Raw genomic sequence first — 8,199 nt, forward strand, 5'->3', positions numbered from 1 at the left:
CACCCTTCACAATACATATCGTGATATGAATTTTATGTCATATCGCACATTCCTAGTGTGTAGGTGGATGGGTGGGTGGGGTCGGGAGTTTCCTTCTTGTTTTTTTTCTCCTTCTATTTTTTTTAATTTATTTATTTATGTATGTATATTTTTGGGCCCTGTGATGCTAATACTGAAAGTATGCTTACAGTATCTGCTTCATATTCATCATGAAGATCTCATTCAGTAGTAATAATTTGAGTTTTATGAGCTGGCATGTCAAATGCCTAAATAATGTTGTAAAGAGAAGAAAGATAATGTCCTTTATTAAAGCTAAAAAATGCCATATTGTATTTATTCAGGAGACACATCTCTCCCTGCTGGAATCAGGCAGACTAGATGCAGATTGGGTGGGTTTTGTGGGTGCAAGTTGTGGAAACAGTAAAAGCAGAGGTGTGGCTGCACTCATTGATAGATGTTTGCAGTTTAAATGCCTGAAGCAGAGTAAAGATAAAGAAGGGATGATGTTTCAAATGCTATGCGAGATCCAAGGATATAATGTTATTTTGGCAAATGTGTATCCACCTAATGTTGATTACCCTTCCTTTTTTGGACAGCTGGAGAAGAAGCTAACTGATTTAGGGAACTATCATATTATTGCAGCAGGAGACTTTAATGAGGTGATAGACATACTGTAACATTAGACCGAAGCTCTATGATATCACATACTCCAAAAACACACACTGCACTTAGAGGTATGTGCAAAGCATGTAGTCTTGCTGATGTTTGGCGATTACAAAATCCTTCTGGGAGGGATTATACTTTTTACTCTCCCCCACATCGAACTTTCTCAAGAAGTGACTTTTTTCTGGTGTCCCAATCATTAATGGTAGCAGTCGCCTCTACTAACATTGGGAGCATAATATTGTCAGATCATAGCCCAATTTACCTTCATATGATCTCATTTAATACTACTATGAGAAGTCCTAGATGGAGATTAAATTCTAGTCTCTTACTAGATGAGGCTTTTAAAGACTCTCTCAGATCACAAATTCATTTGTATATAAATACCAATGTTCCTTCTGCTCCCTCTGCTGGAGTGGCATGGGAAGCACTAAAGGCATATTTAAGGGGTCATATCATCCAGCATGCCTCATTTAAAAAGAAAGCAAATACTATTAAACTGGTTAATTTAGAAAGACAAATTGAGATTGTAAAGTCTAATTTCAAAAGGGATTCTTCTTCAGTAAATTTGAACAAACATACAAAGTTAAAGTACAAATATAATACTATTATGTCAGAAAAAGCCAAATTTAGTCTATTTTGTGCCAGACAAAAATACTTTGAGGAAGGAGATAAGGCAGGCAGGCTTTTGGCTAGATACATTAAGCCGGGAGAAGTCAAGAACTCCATCTCAGCTATTAGGGATGGGACTGGTCAACTTGTCTCAGACACCCATGAAATAAATGCTGTATTTAGAGATTATTACAAGAATCTCTATAGCTCTGAGTTATTAGCCACAAGAGAAAGTTGCAAGAAATTTTTGTTAGATTTAAATCTTCCCAGAGTAAAAGATCAACTTAAGGGTCAAGACTCCCCCATTACTATCGAAGAAATAGTGGAGGTAATTAAACACCTACCCTCAAGTAAGGCTCCGGTGTTAGATGGTTTCATGCCAGAGTTTTATAAAGCATTTCCTCAAGAATTGTCTCCTCTACTTTTGAATGCATACAATGAACCATTTAAGGGAAAAATGTTGCCACCCTCACTTTCAGAAGCTATTATTACCCTGATCCTGAAAAAAGATAAGGAACCCCCAGATTGCAAAAATTATCAACCTATAAGTTTAACATCATATGATAGTAAAATATTATCAAAAATCTTAGCTAATCATTTAGACCGAGTTCCAACTTCCTTAATTCATCCAGATCAAGTTGGATTTATACGTTCTCACTCCTCAGCTAACAACATTAGAAGGCTTATAGACATTATGTGGGCTGGTCGGGATAGTCGGATGCCTATAGCTGTTTTATCGTTGGATGCAGAAAAGGCATTCGACAGAGTCGAGTGGTAATATCTGTTTTCAACCTTGGAATGCTTTGGCTTTAGCGACAACTTCATAAACTAGATTTGGCTGATATATGTTTGGCCAGTGGCATCTGTTCTCACAAATGGAGTAATTGGCCCTTCATTTGAACTTAAAAGAGGCACCAGATAGGGTGACCCTCTGTCTCCTTTACTCTTTGCATTAGCCCTGGAACCACTGGCAGTGGCTATTCGAAAAGAGGTCAATTTGCCAGGTATTACCATAGGACAGAGCTGTCATAAAATTCTGTTGTATGCTATGTTCTTCTTTTTATGTCAGATCTGGTGAATTCCCTCCCTACGTTGCTCTCTTTAATTAACACATTTTCAGATTTTTCGGGTTATAAGATCAATTGGACAAAATCGGAGGCTCTCCCACTCACGGCGTTTTGCCCTAAAAACTTATTTCCAGTGGTCATGTTTTCATGGCCTAAGAGTGGTATCAAATACCTTGGAATAACTTTTCCACCCCAATTTACAGATTTAATTAAGATTAATTTTGAACCATTGCTAGAAAAAGGTGGATGTAGAGCGTTGGAATCAATTATATCTCTCCATATGGCGGAAGGTAAATGTTGTCAAAATTATCTGTATTCCCAAATTTAACTATTTGCTACAGGCTCTACCAGTACACGTTCCTATAATATATTTTAAACAGTTTGATAAGCTCTGTAATTTATTTTTATGGAATAAAAAAAACCCAGACTGAATTTGCAAAAAACTGCAAAGACCTGTAGACAACGAGGGCTTAGGTATGCCAAATTTGCTTAACTACCATTATGCCTTTTCTCTCAGGCATTTGGCACATTGGTTTTTGCCCCCAGAGAGAGTTCCGCCTTGGTTCACACATGAGACTGTATCATGTCTGCCATATGCACTGTCTAGCTGTTTATCAGTTAACCTTGCCCCTCAGAATCAGTTGCATCTTGTTCTCTCCCATATGTTAGAGAATTTAAGTTACCCAGACAAGATTTTTGGAAATATCTACAATTAAGACATTTATTGATTAAGATTTGTGGCTACTCCCTTTTTGTTCCTGTATGTAATAAACTGGAAGATATAAAATAAACGTGTCTGGTCATGGGCATGAGACCTCGGTTTATTATAAAATGTTGTTGACAGCCTTGGATCCTAATATACTGTCTCTTAAGAGATCCTGGGAAACATCTAAAACTTAGTATCATGGATGAGGAGTGGTATTCAATTTTTTAAAATGGGAAGAAAATGTGAAGGGAACTTAAAACGAGACTGGTACAATTTAAGATTCTACACAGAGTATACTGGACACCATAAAGACTGTACAGGGTGGATTTGTTAGATACCCCGGCTTGTTGGAAATGTCAGGAGGATAAGAGAACATTGGTACATACGCTTTGGGAGTGTCCAAAAATCCAAGAATACTGGTCATCAGTTCAAAAAATTTTAGAAAAAAATAGTTAGCCAGAATATACAGTACCTCTTTGCAGCAGGCTCTATAGTCTCGGAGATGCTTCATTATTGGGCCACTTGCCTTCCTCTCTTTCACAGACAGCCATTATGTTGGGGAGGAAGCTGGTTATGAGAGAGTGGAGGGGCCCAGCTATCCCCTGTCTAACTCATTAGTATAGCTCCCTAGGCCAACTTGCTGCCCTAGAGGGATTATTTTATAGATTGCAATGAATGCAATAGATTACAATGCAGACATGTTCCTGTTTTTAGTTTTCTACATTCACCATAAAATCTAGCTATTTTTACTTTTTTTGCCATCTTATTTGTATTAAAAAAAAAAATCACCAAATTTGGTGGACGCATCAGGACTGCTGAAAAATTACGTATTTTAAGGGCGTGGCAAAAATCGCAACAAAAACGGCTCAAGAGTGCCACCTAGAAATTTTCAAAATATCTTCCAGATTAACCTTAGTTTTGTCGTAGAAACATGAAATTGGGTACGTTTGTCCAATTCCACAAGATGCTCAGAAAACCATCTGGCACCAACATTGTACGGAACAGGAAGGCGGACATTTTGGAATGACGGGCCAATTTACACACCTTTTTGGCAGTTTACAGCCTCTGCATTTGAACAAACCATTTTGGTCAAAAGGCATGGGGGACGCAAAAATATCTAAACGGTTTGTTTCGGAACATGCTGAAGGGGCGGGGCCAGACCTGAAAGTTGGACATATTGCCATGAAAAATGAAACGCTAAGAGCTCCTACATGAAAACTGTCTGACACATCAAACCTTCAGTGATTGATCCACATCCGGTCCCCTGCAAGACTTAATGGTCAAATCATGACATCACTTAAGCCACGCCCCCTGATAACAGGAATTGTAAAGTTTTACTTTGAACAATCCCTATCTAACCCCTGTTACCTGATCAGCATGATTGTGAGTCCAGTGACCGAAAACATATTGGTGTAACCTGCTTTCCAACACTGACAGTTTTGGGTGGAGCATGTGGGCGGCGCGGCGTGGCAAAGTAAGATGTAACTCTGTCACCATATGTTTGGCTCTAAATTCCACATTTTTGAACCGAGGTGCACCAAAATCAGTATGATCGATCATTATCCACCCCTTGAACAGGAAGCCATGATAAGTGGCCAATAGCCTCCACAGCGCCCCCTAGAATATTATAAACCCTAGCTCCAAGCCATTTTTTTAACCGATAATTCTGAAACTCGGTGAACATCTTTATCTTCTCAGGACCTATGAAAAAGTCTCTTGGAGCCCTGGTCCAAAATCAACAGGAAGTCGGCCATTTTTGGTCAAAAGGTCAATTTTAGGCGTTTCTAAGGGCACATTTTAACGAACTCCTCCTAGGGATTTTGATGGAATGCCTTCAAACTTGGTTAATATGCCCTTAAGACATTGGGGAGTAAAAGTTATCAAAAGCTTGCGTTTTCGTATTTGCTAAAGGGGCGTGGCAAGCCCTCAAATTTTCGCTTCACGCCATAAATTTCCAAAAGCTACAACTTTCACATTGAAAAATCGAAATGCACGAAACTTGGCACGATTCATCCCTGTTGGATGCCCAATGATCTAATGTGGTCATATTTTGACATCATCAAAGCCCCGCCCCCTCAAAACAGGAAGTCAATTTTTTAACTTGGAATGCTCCCTCTTTGAAACCATTGACCTAATCAGGATGATCCTGTGTTAAAAGACCGATAATATGGTCTGACTTGATTTAAAGCGTAAACCGTTTTGGCTTGAGGATGTGGGCGTGACGGCGTGGCAAATTACCAAGTGACGCCGTTGCAATACGTTTGGCTCTACATTGGACAGATTTCAGTCGAGGTGCACCAAAATCACTATGAGCAATCATTATCTGCCCCTTGAACATGTATCCATGATAAGTGGCCAGTGGCCTCCACAGCGCCACTTACATTATTCCTACAGTTATAGCTCAGTGATACAACATCCGATCTGCACCAGATTTATTGTGCATCATCAGTGAGGACTTTTAGACACATTGATATTGTGGTTTAACATATGACTCCAGTGCACCCCCTAGATATTCCAACAGTTAGATCTCAATGATACATCATCCTATCCGCAACAAATTTTTGGTACGTTATCTGTGAGCATTTCTAGATACATTGGTACTGTTGTTTAACATTTGACTCAAGTGCACCCCCCAGACTATTCAAATGTTATATCTCAATGATATATTATCCGATCTGCACCAGATTTTTTTGTGCGTGATCAGGGAGCACATCTATATAAAAGTGTGTTGTTATTTAACATTTGAAGCGCCCCCTAGATTATTGAATCAGTTATATCTCAGTGATATATCATCTGATCTACACAAGATTTTGGGTACTTCTTTAGTGAGCACTTCTAGACACACTGGTATTGTTGCTTAAAGTTTGACTCCAGTGTGCCCCCTAGATTATGGCAACAGAATTATCTCAATGAAATATCATGCAATATGTACCAGATTTTATGTGCATGATCAGTGAGCATTGGTATTGTTCTTTAACATTTGACTCAAGTGCTTCCCCTACATTATTCCAACAGTTATATCTCAGTGACACATCATCCAATCTGAACTAGAATTTGTGCATAATCAGTGAGCACATCTAGACACATTGATATTGTAGTTTAACATATGACTCAAGTGCGCACCCTAGATTATTCCAAGAGTTATATCTCTGTGAAATATCATCCAATCTAGGCCAGATTTTTGGTACGTCATTAGTGAGCTCTTCTAAACACACTGGTATTGTTAACTTTTGAATACAGTGCATCCCTAAATTATTCAAAAAGTTATATCTCAATGAATTATCATCCAATATGTACCAGATTTTGTGTGCATGATTAGTGAGCACTTACAGACACATTGATATTGTTCTTTAACATTGGACTAAAGTGCGCCCCCTACATTATTCCAACACTTAGATCTCAATGATACATCATCCAATCTGAACCTGAGTTTTTGTGTTTCATCAGTGAGCACTTGTCGACACATTGGTATTGCTGATTCATGACATCACTTAAGCCCCACCTACTCAGAGAAAAAACTGTTGATTATTGGATGACACTTCCAACTTCGCACTGTGTAAGATATTACAATGAAACTTTGTTCGCTAACTGTTGATTGCGACACATGACATGTTGAAAAGCATAAAGGAAGAGCTTGTGAAACATTTGCAACAAAACAGGAAGTCATCCAAAACTCCTGTGTGGAAGGTCAGATTTTGCCTATACCTTTAAGACCTGCAGCTGGACAAGTAACGACATGGACATAAGGCAATGTCGAAGATTTGGGAAATGCGCCCCGTGGGAAACGTGTGCGGGATTGGCATGAGAGCGTTCACGATGGCGACTGGGTGGACTAGCTGGAGCTCCCGCTGTCTCCGTAAGGATGGAGCGGCGCTTTGCTGCTAGGGCCTCAAATGCTGCTTGCAGCTTTAATTAATAACATTATTATTATTGTTATGTATATATATATATATATATATATATATTTATATATATATATAAACACACACATACACATATATATATATAAATACACACACACATATACATATATATATATATATATATATTTTTTTTTTTTTTTGCATTATTAAGTAATCTTTGATGACTATTTCGGACATTTACTCTAGAGAATTCACAAGGACTAACCACTGTTTAGCATGTACTATGTTATATGTGTAACTGCAATGTATATTTTCTTTATGGAAAGTCAATAAAGCTTAAGTCATAAAAAAAAGAAGTTATGGGTGGGACAAGAAAACGTTTATGGACATACGGACAGACGACAGCTACACCATAATAAGACCTATACCACAAAACCTTACAGCCTCGTGATAATAATGCCTATACCACAAGATCTTACAGCTTTATGATAATACTGATACTAAAAGATCATGCAGCCTTTTGATAATAATGCTGGATTCCTTAGATAGAGAACTTGACTAATTGGCTTTTATGTATGTGAATGTTCCTGTAAAGTGCCCTGAGACAACTTTATTGTGATGTGGCGCTATATAAATAAACTAAATTGAATTGAACAAGATCTATACCACAGGACCATACAGCCTTACGATAATAATACATATATCAGAAGACCATACAGCATTATGAAAATGTACCTATACCACAGTGGCATACAGCCTTATGACGGGCATATAAAAACAGGACCACCCATGTTTGGTCACCTTACACAAGGAAAGAATTCCTGTTCTTTTTTCAGTACAAATTTCATTCAGTAAAAATTTGAACCTGTAGGACATCCGAGCTCATCGCTGCCATCAGGACAGTCAGCATATCCATCACACACCCAGGTGTTGATGATACAAGCTCCAGATCCACAGTGGAAACGGTTTGGGGCACAGGTAGTAGGGCCAGGCGTCACATTGTGAGGGGTAACCCCACCTGCAATGAATATATTCCAGGTTAAATCAATGTGAAAGGATTAAAAAAAGTTTTTAGAATACAATTACAAGTGCTGGTCATTAAATTAGAAAATTGTGAAAAAATTGATTTATTTCAGTAATTCCACTCAAAAAGTGAAACTTGTATATTGTATTCATTCATTACACACAGACTGATATTTCAAATGTTTATTTCTTTTAATGTTCATTCATTCATTCAACCTTTATTTAGACAACCCCATTGAGCCTCGAGGACTCATTTACAAGAGAG

At 38.2% G+C, this 8,199-nt stretch overlaps 1 protein-coding gene across 1 annotated transcript in view; it reads right to left on the minus strand.

The window, feature by feature from the left end:
* Positions 1–7,820, minus strand: part of LOC119411486 (sortilin-related receptor) — a 44,031-nt gene extending 36,211 nt beyond the window's left edge. Inside the window, exon 1 of the mRNA XM_037678437.1 lies at positions 7,777–7,820. The gene's annotated coding sequence lies outside the window, so the exon portion shown is untranslated. The remainder of the gene's footprint in view (positions 1–7,776) is intronic.
* Between the last annotated feature and the right edge of the window lie 379 nt (positions 7,821–8,199).

This window comes from Nematolebias whitei, chromosome 6 (assembly GCF_014905685.2).
Source record: "Nematolebias whitei isolate Nwh7 chromosome 6, NemWhi1, whole genome shotgun sequence".
In the NCBI taxonomy this organism is placed as follows: domain Eukaryota; kingdom Metazoa; phylum Chordata; class Actinopteri; order Cyprinodontiformes; family Rivulidae; genus Nematolebias; species Nematolebias whitei.